Below are 12731 nucleotides of genomic sequence, written 5' to 3'. Positions count from 1 at the left end.
GTGTGAAAAAGTACATATAGGAAGGGCCAGGTGTATGGCCTAGAGGTAGAGTGCTTGCTTAGCATGCAGGAAGCCCTCAGTTCTATTTCTTGGTAACACATACACAGGAAAAGTTGGAAATGGTGCTGTGTTTCAAGTGATATAGCGCTAGCCTTGAGAAAGTTCAAGGACAGTGCCCAGGCCCTGAGTTTAGGCTCCAGAATTAGCAAAAATTAAAAAGTATATATAGGATTTTACATAGTATTTGACTGTGCTTAATTTAATGATTAAAGCAGATCCCATCTCTATCTAGAGAGGTCAGCTATGATAGGTCAAATAATGAACATAGATAGGCATATGTATGAAGATATACAGAGACTAAATAAGTATGTAGGACCGATTATTTTCTTTGATTTTATTTTGTAGGATGGGGACTTGAACTCTGGGCCTGTGTGCTATTGTCCCTGAGCTCTTCAGCACAAGGCAGGGTATACCACTTGAGCCATAGCACTACTTCCGGGTTTCTGGTGGCTAGCTGGAGATTCCAGTCTCATTGGAAATTACAGTGGCAAGGCTGGCTTTGAAATATGATCCTCAGATTTCAACCTCCTGAGTAGCTAGGACTTTAGTCACTTGATCCCTGCATTATGGAAACTATTCTGAATGTCACAGCTGTGCAGCTCTATCTGCGCCATACTGTCCTTTTAAATTTGTGTGAATGATTGAGACACCAGTGAGGAGATGGGGTTCTTGATGTTGCAGTGAACAGTAAAGAGAACTCTTAGAAAATTCTGATAGGATAGCTTGTTTATAAGACCCTATTCTGAGGGGCTGTACACATTTTGTAGACTGCAATGACAAATGATCACAGAAAAAGTAGCTTCCGCAGTAACAATTTACATCACAACACTGGGGGATATAGGGCTCAAATCAAAGGGCCCACAGCTACTTGGCCCCTACTCAGGGCTGAGGAAAAGGAAGTTCCTTGTAGATCCCTTTTCCCTGCTTTCCTGGTTGTGGACAATTGTCAGGCCCATGATTCCTCCTCTAGATTGCTGCCCTACTTGGCATATGCCATTCTTATTTTTTCATATATTTTTTTATTGTAATTAATAGAAGGGTTACATGATATTTGCCAGATAGATGGTGCATCACTTCACATACATTGATAACCTTTCACATGTCTTGGTCCTCATTTCCCTCCCCCCCACCCCCACCCTTCATCTTGTTTCCCCCCCTTCCCTATCCAATTTCAAATAACCAAAAACAAATATATCTGATATATCAGGTAACAAAGTGAGATACTGTAACAATACGAGATAACCAAGGGACAGCAAAAGAGATAAGAGATAACATAGTACCTTAAGAACAACAATCATTCATTATATGGCTTATGTTTCTATATCCTAGAGATCCTTTCATTTAGCGTCCTACTATATGGCCTTTTGTATCAAGGTTTTGCCCTATTGCAAATCTCTGCTAGGACAGCCCAAGGTTTCCGCTGATTATGACAAATGAGGGAAACCACTGAGCCTAAGTTCCTTTGAGTCTGGCTTACTTCAGTTAATCTGATTTTTTCTAAGTCTTTCCATTTCCTAACAAATGGGGCAATGTCATTCTTTCTGACAGCAGCATAGAATTCCATTGTGTACAAATACCACATTCTTTCGGTACAGTGAATACTTTTTCAAAATCTAAATCCAAGGTTTATGACTCAATGAATAGTGTGTAGATATCAATAACCTTTGGTAAAGCTTTGAAGTCTAGGCATCAAGAATGATTTTAATTGTGGAAATGAACAGTGACTGGGTGTTCCAAAGAAATCATATTCTCAAAGAAATTAGGGAGAGTGTGTGAGTGTGTGTGTGTGTGTGTGTGTGTGTGTGTGTTTATATGTGTGTTTGTGTGCTGGTACTCTGGTGTTATGACATCTGCCCCTCTGCTCTTGTGCTTAAGTCTGATGTTTTCTTTTCAAATTTCCTTCCCAGTCCAATATTTTGTTGCCAATATTTTGAATTGGAAATGTCCTTTCAAAGCCATTTGTACTGATTTCCTTCCATTTATTATCATCAGTCCTCTCAGTAAATGTCATTATTGAGTTGACCAGTGGTTCACCAATCCATTCCTGGCCATGCTGAGGGCACAACAGTGGTTCATGTGATGAGACTGCGTTGCCAAATGCTAGTCTCATCCCCTGCAGCTTCATCTAGTACAGGCTTCGGAAGTCAAATCTCAGTACTGCAAAGAGGCCTGGTAGGGATAGCAGAGGTGGAGGGGTAGCTCCTGTAGCAGATCCCATGCTTGGCATGGAGAAGTCCATGGTTTCAATACCCAGCATTGTAGATAGAAAATGATAGTTTTCTTTACTTTTTAGACTCAATTTTTGCGTATGTGTTTAATTTCTTCACAGTGTGGACACTTACACCCAGAGGGGAAAGTTGTCCCAGTCCTGGCCGGCCCTGAACTTCTGGTGAGTCCCCCGTGTACTTCTCATCACAGTGCTAACCAATATGCAGTGTTGTAACCATAGACAATACCCATGGCAGGCACACAGTGTCACTACAACCTTGTTTTCAGTTTTGAAAATAAACAGGCCACAATGGAACACACCAATAAACAACTGTTCCTATTCTCTTTGGAAGTCAAGTTGCAGGATCTACGAAGATAAATGAAGATGGTCACAGTGAATATATGAAACTCACACTAATTGAATGGAATGGAATCAGATTTCACATACAAAGTAGCTAATGGAGCCTGAATCAGTTCTTTATACCCCACACTTATGTTACCTTGAAAGACTCAGCATCACATCAGATAGAGGACCTGCAGATCCTTTTATCAATCAGAGAGGTAGGACAGACAGCCACTAATACTGCAACCAAGTAGGGAACAGAGGAGCTACGGAAGCAGAAATGTAGAGGATATGTCATCTTGATTTCCTACATAGCATGTGAAATGGAAAATAAGGGAAGCCACAAAGCCACAGTCAACACTGTGTAGATTCATAAGGCAAGATCTCTTGGCCAATGTTGCATAAAAACTTTGTTTGGCAGAGGTGAACATTTATTACAGTACGAAGCATCATTTTCCAGGAAAATTCAGGAAGTACTCTCTTGCATATACAATATATAGATACTTTGGGAAAAAAGTAGGTGTGAGAATTAACATAGTATTTGACTGTGCATAATTTAAAGATAAAGTAGTGATCATAAGGGGAAGGAAATGTATGTCTAGAGAAGTCAGCCATGAGGGCCAGATACTGGAATATAGATAGGTATGTGTATAAAGTTGTACAGAGAGTATGCATCAAGTTTGTGGGAAGTATTTTGAATGTCACAGTAGTGCACTTTTATCTGTGCCATTCCATCCTTTCATGAGTTGGGTGAATGACTAAGATGAATGAGGAGAATGGAGTTCCTGTTGTTCTAGTGAGCCATAAAGAGAACTCTTAGAAAAATCTATAATCAGATCACCTCCATGAGACTTTATTCCAATGGATTGTGTATGTTTTCTAGAGCTCAGTGACAAATCACAATGAAGTAGCTTCTGCACTAACAATGTATTTGAGAGCACTGAGGGGATTCAGTTCTCCAAGGGCCCATGAACACTTGGCTCTGACTCAAGGATGAAGAAAATAATTGAAGCACAAAGTCCCATTTTGTTGTGGTAGTTTTCTTGCCCATGGATTCATCCTCTAGTTTTTGACCTACTTGGCACATGCCATTCTTTCTGTACAGTAGATACTAACATTTTTTGTCCAGTCCTGGGCTTGAGGTCAGGGCCTGAATCCTGTCCTTGGATTTTCTCAAGTCTAGAGCTCTACCACTTGAGCTTCAGCACCATTTCTGGCTTTTTTTTTTCTATGTGTGTGGTACTGAGGAATTGAAGCCAGATCTTCATGCATTCTAGGCAAGCACTCCACCACTAGGCCAAACTCCCATCCCAATGCTAATTTTTTGACAAATATGAATCCAGGGTTTATGAGTGGATGCATAGAGTATAGACATCATTTATCTTGGGCGAATCATTAAAGTCTTGGGATCAAGACATGATTTTAATTGCTGAAGTGAAGAGTGACTGGGTGTTCCAAAGAAATCACATACTCAACCAAAGAAATTATGGACTGTGTAACCTATGTGTTTGTCTGTGTGTGTGTGTGTGTGTGTGTGTGTGTGTGTGTGTGTGTGTGTTTATGTGTATTCATATGATTATGCACTGGTATTATGACATGCCCCTCTGCTCCTGTGCTCTAATATAACGCATTATCACTCAAACTCCACATTTGTAGTCCAATGTTTTGCTGCAGGATTGGAAATAGCCATTCAAAGCCATTTCTACTCTGAGTGCCTTCCACTTGCTATCATCAGATCTTTTAGGAAATGTTATTATTGAGTTGAGCCAGTGGTTCACCAGTCCATTCCTGGCCATGCTAAGAGAAAACAGAGGTTCACATGATGAGGCAGCATTGCCAAAACTCGAATCACTCCTATGCAGCTTCATCTAACCCAAGGGTCTGAAGTCAAAACTCAGTACTGCAGAGAGGCCTGGCAGGGATAGCAGAGGTGGAGGTGGAGCTCTAATATCAGATCCCATGCTTGGCATGGAGAAGACCATGGTTTCAATACCCACCAATGTAGATATTTTTCTGTACTGTTCTGGCTCAATTTTTGTGTATGTGTTTAATTTCTTCACAGTGTGGAATCTGACACCCAGAGGGGAAATGTATCCCAGTCCTGGCCGGCCCTCAACATATGGTGAGTCCATGTACTTGTCAACTGAGTGATAAACAATGTAAAGTGTTGTAACCGTAGACAATATATATGACAGTCGATCAGTATCAGTACATCCTTGTTTTAAGTTTTGACATAAATAAGAATAGAAAAGGTCAAAAGACAATTGTTCCTGTTTTCTTTGAAAGTCAAGTAGTAGGATCTATAAAGGGAAATGAAGATGGTCATAGTTCATTTATAAAGCTCACACCAATTGAATGTATTGGAAACAGATTTCACTTAAAAAAAAACACTAATGGAACCTGAATCACTTCTTCATACTCCACTCCTCTGTTACCTTGAAAGGCATACTATCACATTGGATGGGAGCCTACAGATCTTTCTATCAATCAAGGAGGCTAGAAAGACAGCCAACAGTAGCACCAGCAAGTGGGAACTGAGGGAGTCATGGAAGCAGCAGTGTAGATGGTATATCAGCTTGATTTCCTGCATAGCAAGTGAAATGGAAAATAAGGAAAGACACAAATCCACAATATATGTCCATAAGGAAAGAATTCTTTGTCAATCATTTTATAAAAGATTTCTTTATCAGAGGTCAACATTTCTTTGGCCAAGAACCTCATTTCTAGGAAATTCCCCTTCCAAAAATAGTATATTTTGTGATTGTTTTTGATGAATTGTACCAAATTTGGGTGAAAAATAGTTTTAGGAATTTCCAGTGTTTTACTGTGTATAATTTAATGATTCAAAGCAGATCACACGTATATCTAGAGAGGTTAGCATAAAATAACAGATACCAGAATATGGATATACGTGTGTACAAAGATGTTCAGAGACTGAGCACATAGAATGTGGAGAACTATTGGAGTGTCACGCAGTGCGATTTTGTCTGTGCCATTCCATCCTTCTGAAAATTGGGTGAAGGACTCAGACTCCAGAAGAAAGTGAATTCTCCCGGTCCTTGTGAGCAGTGAAGGGAACTCTTAGAAAACTCTGATCAGACCACCTGGGCATGAGACACAGATCGAAGGGTTTGTACACATTTTCTAGGACTGCAGTAACAAAGGATCACAAAGGAAGAACTTGTGCACTAACAATTTACCTCCCACGACTGGGGATTATAGGTCTGAAAGTGGCTGTGAACATTTGTCTCTTGTTCGAGACAGTAGAAGGGAATGTCTCCACAAAGTCTCCCTTTTGGTTTGGACAATTGTTTGGCCCATCCACTCCTCCTTTAGATTTCTATCCTATTTGGCAGATGCCATGTTCTTCTGTACAGTTAATGCAACTTTTTCATAAATGTGAATCGAAGGTTTCTGACTCCATGAATAGTGCACAGACGTCATTTATTTGGGTAAAGCCTTAAAGTCTTGATGCCAACATCAAGACATGATGGTAATTGTTGAAATGAACAGTTGCTGGGTTTTCTCACAAGATCACATTCTTCATCAAGGAAATTACCAATTGTGTGTGTGTGTGTGTGTGTGTGTGTGTGTGTGTGTTCCTGTGCAGTTGCTGTGGTATTTGGCCTTGTGCTCCTTTTCTTCTTGTGCCATGGGTGTTGCTTCCACTCTTGATCTGTACATTCCCTCATCAGCATTTTGCTGCTGAACTGAATTAGCCTTTCAGACACATTCTTTTCCTTAGTGACTTTGTTTTTGTCATCTGTCTTCAGTTCTCTCAGTACATGATCCAGTAGATCACAGGGGTCTGACAGTGGTTCATCTACCCATGCCAGATCATCCTGAGAGCACAGCCAGCAAGGGATGATTGAGTCAGCATAGACAAAAGCAATCTTCTGTCCTCAGAAGCTTCATTCAGCACTGGGCCCAAACTTTAAGCTGCAGTTTCGAGACAGGGATTGAAGCTATAGAACAGTTAGATACACAACTCAAATGCATATCTAGCGAAAACCATAGTTTAAACCCCCAACCTTTTAGGGAAATGCATTGTTTCTTCTCCCAGTGTCCCACTTAATTGTCTCTATGTTTTGTATTTTGTTATAGTGAGCACCACACATTAGAGGTCCTCATATCTGAACCGAGCGCAAATGTTTGGTGAGTTGATTTGACATCTCAGTGTACAACCGTTTTGGAGTCTGAGGACAATACAGATTATAAAGACAGCCTAGGAATATCTTTATGAAGTCATTTTGAATATTGACAGAAATAGAGGATGATTGAGTTGGTCAAAAAACACTGGTGGATTGGCTGCTCTGTAGTCTAGGAAGCAACCAAATTTTTCATAATGTCAGTGCTGGTATGTTGCTTTCTATTAGCCAACGGAGGTGACAGTCCTACTCAGAAGTAACCCTGTGGTGAAATGGTGTGTAGAGCCTAGTATTAAAGTTCTTATTGAGTGTGGATTGACCCTGCATTGTCCAGAATGGTGATACTGAAAAGCCCACCATTATATTGATGGAATTCCTGCTTCTGACCTACTGTCCATTGTTTCTATCTGAGAGTTGAAATCAGTAAAGATATCCCAGATTACTGAAGGAATGGAGGAAGCAGAAAATTAGGGAATTCAGGGTTGAGTTCCTTTGACTTGCATTGAAAGTTACACAAGATGGAATTAGGCATTGTGGTAGATGTACTGAGAAAAATTCTTCCATCTTGGATGAAACCTTTAATTTTCTGAGGTCCATATTTAATATCCCCAAGAGATACAATTCCATTTCTATGGCAAAATGGAATACTGCTTTTCATTTAATAACATGCCTCTCAGTTTTGCACTGCAGTACCAGAGAAAATCACTCGAGGGAACACAAGAGCTGGAGATGTAGATGTAGCTCAAGTGGCAGAACATTTTCCTAGCAGGAGCAAGGCCATGATTTCGATATCAAGCTTGTATAAAACGTGTTTGAGTTCCTCTCCATGGTCCAACTCAATTATCTGTTTCTAATTTTATTTCATTACTAGTGATGTCACGACGTTTCCAGCCACTGCGGTTTGTGACTCAAACATTGACATTTGGTGAGTTGTCTATCATCTGAAAGTTAAACTGATTTCAATGTAAGTACAATGCCCAATCAATATGGCAGCTTCTCAGAGAGTTCTCATGTAATCCTTGTGTGTATTGAAATAGAGAATGATAGCATAAATGAACACACACTTGATCATGGTCTGCTTTGAAGTGAAACCTAGCAACCAAATCCTTATTTACATATCAGTGCCTGCATGCAGCTTTCACAGAGCCAACAGTGGTAAGAATCCCAGTTAGAAACAGTGAGAATGGTCTTAATGGTTTCTCAATGAAAAGAACAACATATCTTTTTCATTCTCCAGAATTCTGATACCCACTATCAGAACTGATGAGAATCCTTCTTCTTAGGCTACCGTTCCTTGTCCATTTGTGAGAGGCAGTTAAAAAAATAACCAAATAAATAAAAGGACAGAGGGAGTAGAGCAGACTTAGAATGCAGAAAATTAGAAGTTCTAAAGCACTGAGTTCCTCTGAAGTGAGTTCCAACTAGCATTAAACTGCATAATATCAATAGCATTGTGTTAAGTTTACTAGGAAAGAAAAAGACTTTAATCATGCATAAAAGTTTTCTTTTACAAAAGAAATTAATTTTCCTTTCCAGGGAAAAATGAAAATACCTTTGTTCATTTTGCTAAGTTATGTATTATTTCTATTTCTATGAATTTATTTGTGTTAGGTAAACTGTAGCCAATTTGAATAAATAAGACTATGAGTTCACATGGCATTTGATTCTATCGTTTAATCCTCTAGCATGAATGGAAAAGATCCAACAGAAGTTGGGAACGAAGAATTGACAAAAAGGTCAGATATCTATATGTAGATAAAGATATGTAAATATACATGGTTGTTAAACAGAGTGTTTCTGGGAATTATTTTCAAAATGTTCTCAGTGCAGCTTTTGTCTGTAATATTACTCCTTTTCCATGGTTGTTGAATAAATGAGAAACGAGTCTCACAAAAGTGTTTTGCTATTTTAGTAAGCAGTGAAGCAAAATTCCTAGACAATCCACACCTTGCTGATATATGAGATCCTACTAGAATTAGATTTGTTCCTTTGGTGTTACAGCAGTGACACACAATTCCATGCATTTGTTCTGACCAAATGAATTTTTTCAAGGTGAAGAAATAAAATGTCATACCAAAGAGACTACAAGTTTGTTTCATTGTGAAAGGGGTAAATAACCTCTTGTACAACTGTTTCCCATATTTTTGCTGGTTATGCCCAGTTCTCTGATGGGTGTGCTCTTTCTCTAGATCCAAAACTTTAATTTATGCATAATATTTTCACTGTCCACTTCATGCCACATTTTAAACACTGTGGTTCTAAGGTTGGTGACACTATGAACACTTTATAGACAGCATTTATACTGGTGAAAGAGATGAATCCATGGCATTATGATTTTATTTTACTTCTTACTGCTCACATGTGAATACAGGGATCATGAAAAAATTCACATTTCAAATAAAAGAGTTTGGAGACAGATTGGGTCCACGAGCATGTGGAATGGGGGTACTCTGATACTATGGCTTCTAGTCAGGGCTTCAGGAATATTCTGCTTTCTTGCTTATACCTGAGGCTCTGCTTCTGGAACCACACATACAGTGCAACATTTTACTGGATCCTTGGAGATGGACAATTACAAAAATAAATTTCTACCCTGGATGTTTTCATATTGCTGTCCTCTGATCTTTGCCACCTGTGTAGATATAATTATACATATGAACCAAAAGCATGCACATCCATCGTAGATTCTGGTGAAAGCCCAAGTGGATCAAGCAAGCCTAGGCACAAAGATTCACATACCATGAACAGAGAGTATCACAGATAGTGCTCTGAGTTGAGACCTGAATACTGGAGATAAGGGGTGTTAGGGACAGAAAAGCTAGAGATACAGCTCCATTGGCAGATACTTGGGTGGCATACTCAAGATCATAATTTCTATACCTAGTAGTGTCAGAAAAAAATGTGTGATTTTTTTCCAACATGGTGCAACCTGATTTTTGTATATGTTTAATATGTCCACAGTGAAGACAACGACTTAACAACGGTTGTTTTTCATTCTAATGAAGACAACAGTAATTGGTGAGTTGATTTTTTTTAGTAATATATCATTTTGGAGGATAATGTGTCTTCAGACTACACAGGACTGCCTGTCCATATCTGCAGGTAATCATGAACTGGTTTGAAACTTATTAGAAAATGATAGAGTAGATCAAAATACACTGGCTCATGGGGTGCTATGAAGTCAAGTACTAGCATCTCAAATCCTTAGATCACCACAGTGCCTGTCAGCTAGTCACATGAGCCCAGGCAGCTGGGAATCCCTTTCTGAAACAAAAAAGTAATCCTAGCAGTCTATATGGCTCATGAAGGAAGACTATATCCTTCCTTCTATAGATGCCTGCAACCACAATCAATGGTAGCCCTGCTTCTAGACTTCTGTTCCTTGTCCCTATGTTAGCAGCAGGAAAGTCACCAGGGAATAGAGGCCACCTAGAATGTTGATATTTAGATGATATCCAAGTCTTGATTTCCATTGAAATTAGTTGAACTGAAACCAGAAGAGGTTATTCTCCATCAGATCAGGTAGATATATTGGGTCATAGTATTATTAACTTTTAGGGAAAAGTCTTACCTTTTGCAAGTAGAAGAGTTTAATTTCTCTAAGATGCCTCCAATTGAGTTTCCTAGCTTGCATGGATACTGAACATAGCTATCCAAGTAGACAAATGTGGAGACTGAGAATTGTGATGTTCATGGAGGTTTCCAGCACTAGAGAACACCATTAACCTAGTTTCTATCTGATCTGAATACAGGGTGTATAGGAGTCTTTCTAACTTTGTTTCTTTGGATAAAACAGAAACTTATCTGGATAAAAGAGAAACATGCCAGGAAAGCAATGTTTCGTGTCCCTGTTGTGTTTAAGACACTGTAAAAACACCCACACAATCTAAAAGAACATTTCATTCAAAATGCTTTGGTATGAGATTTTTCAGATTGGGTGAAGGACAAAAGAATCCTGAAAGAGCAAGAAACAAAGAATTTGGAAAGAGCCAGAAACAGGCTGCAGTTGGCAGGGCGTAGAGGAACCTTCAACAGCAGGTGAAGCTGGTTCTACAAGTACCCACTCATCATCACTGTTGATGGAACCCCGCCTCACATTTATACGTGTTTCATGTTTATTCTGGTGGATATGGATGGATGTAAGAAGTTAGTCTAGGGACTTAATCAGAAATTTCTTGGTTGCAATGAAGATGTGTCCCTCTAGAGTGTAATTGTACTTAAAAAGGGGGACTATGCATTGGTATTAAGATGATAGGTCCTTCAATATGAATCCATCAGCTTTTCCTTTGCAGAAGTTTAATGTTCAGGTCACTATCACAGGAAAACTCATTTCTAGTTAAAGATGTTAGATATGAATTAGGATGATATACATGAATATTCAAGGTCAGTTTTTACCAGACTCATCAAAGAAATGCAGTGATTGGCTTTTCCAAAGTTATATTCAATAACAGTATCTATGTACTTTTGTCCATATTGATAGCAGACACCTCAATCCCAGTGTACATTGTTCAGAGGCCCAGCTGCAGGTCTCTAGTTTATGGCCCTTGGGTTACAGCGTGAATTCTCTTATGATGTTGAACTTTCGGTGTTAGTGACAGACACTGGGATCAAGAACTTAAATAGTATACAAGAGATGTATACTAGGAGAACAAACTGAATCGGGAGGTAACAGAAACCATCACCAAATGCTGTATCCTTTTTGCATCTGAGAAGAAAGGCAGAGGAAGTAAACATTTTCCTATATGCAATAGGTGTTTAATGCATCATAAATTTATACAACTCAGTAAATTGTAAAGTCATATACAAACTTCCAAGTAATTGATTTATTTGGGCGTAAGGTTCCTGTAGCTATAAGCTTCAGAATGATTTTTATACAATATTTAAGAATTTATATATCAGATCTGATATGTGATCAAATGTATGTTATCACAAGTGTGCATATATACATATGCAGAGATATTTATAATGTGTGAACACACAAAACACATGAGTTAATGATAGCTAAGTGTGTAGAGCACATGATTGGAAGTGGGCAGGATGAAACAAGAGGAGAAAGGAAGAAGTCGTTCAAATTTGTAAAAACGACCCTCTTGAGGGTTTGGAATTGCAGTGTCATTTTAACTGTCATGCTTGTCACTGATGTGTCAGGGGATGACATCTGTCTTCAGATGAAACTGGGTGAGGGAAGAACAGGTCATGAGCAATATGCTTCATCTACACTGCTCACATTAATAACATATTCCTTCAGAAAATATGAAGTATATTATCTATGGGTCTGTGTTGGAGTCATTCTTGGACATCTAGGAGGGGGGTAAGATGGCAACGGAGCCCACAAATAATCCCGGGAACACAGACTCTGGAGACCAGGCTCCAGACTCTTGGTGCAGTTTGCTAAATACAGTTCAAGTGGTGGCCGCCACATCACCAAATGGGGACCTCCCTGTGTATGACCGTCAGCCAATGATGTCCTGAGACACGCACCACTTGCTAGGAGTACCCGGGAACTCCTATTTCTGGTGGGAGGGGCCAGGTGCCCTCTGGCTCTGGACTGCTTGGGTCACTAAGTGTGTACATGCTGAAGCACAGGTGGCAAGCAGCGGGGCTCCTAAATCACTAGATAGGAGTCCCCGCAGTTTCCCCTTTTTCTTTATTTGTGGACACTCATAATGGAATATAGGATGGGGCCCAAACCTTGTGCAAAGATATTAGCTAGATGGCATCCAGGCAAGCCTGGATAAACTCAACCAACTTAGCTAAAGCAAACATGGGTCCTGCTGCTGTGGAAATGAGTGTGGTGGGCTAGAGAGAACTAGGGCTAGGTGGGTTTAAGATGGGACTGGCATTAACAGGAGTCACAGCCCCCATGTACTCCCCAGCATGCTTTGAGGGAAGACAATAGCGTTGCAGTTCCTCTGATTGTATTGTTCATAATCATATCACGGTCCCATGCCAGGGTAGACATAGGATGAGGT

General features: G+C 39.6%; 1 long non-coding RNA gene across 1 annotated transcript; it reads left to right on the top strand.

Moving 5' to 3' along the window:
• The first annotated feature begins 4624 nt into the window (after positions 1–4624).
• LOC150039286 (uncharacterized) lies at positions 4625–9829 on the top strand. Its single transcript, XR_016534404.1, has 5 exons — positions 4625–4733; positions 6716–6766; positions 7631–7684; positions 8445–8495; positions 9721–9829. It is a non-coding gene; the product is annotated as an uncharacterized LOC150039286 (long non-coding RNA).
• The last annotated feature ends 2902 nt before the right edge of the window (positions 9830–12731 follow it).

This window comes from Megascapheus bottae, unplaced genomic scaffold, assembly GCF_031878675.1.
Source record: "Megascapheus bottae isolate mThoBot1 unplaced genomic scaffold, mThoBot2.hap1 HAP1_SCAFFOLD_40, whole genome shotgun sequence".
In the NCBI taxonomy this organism is placed as follows: domain Eukaryota; kingdom Metazoa; phylum Chordata; class Mammalia; order Rodentia; family Geomyidae; genus Megascapheus; species Megascapheus bottae.
Note: the sequence above shows the minus strand (reverse complement) of the source record. Positions and strands in the feature narration are given on the sequence as shown.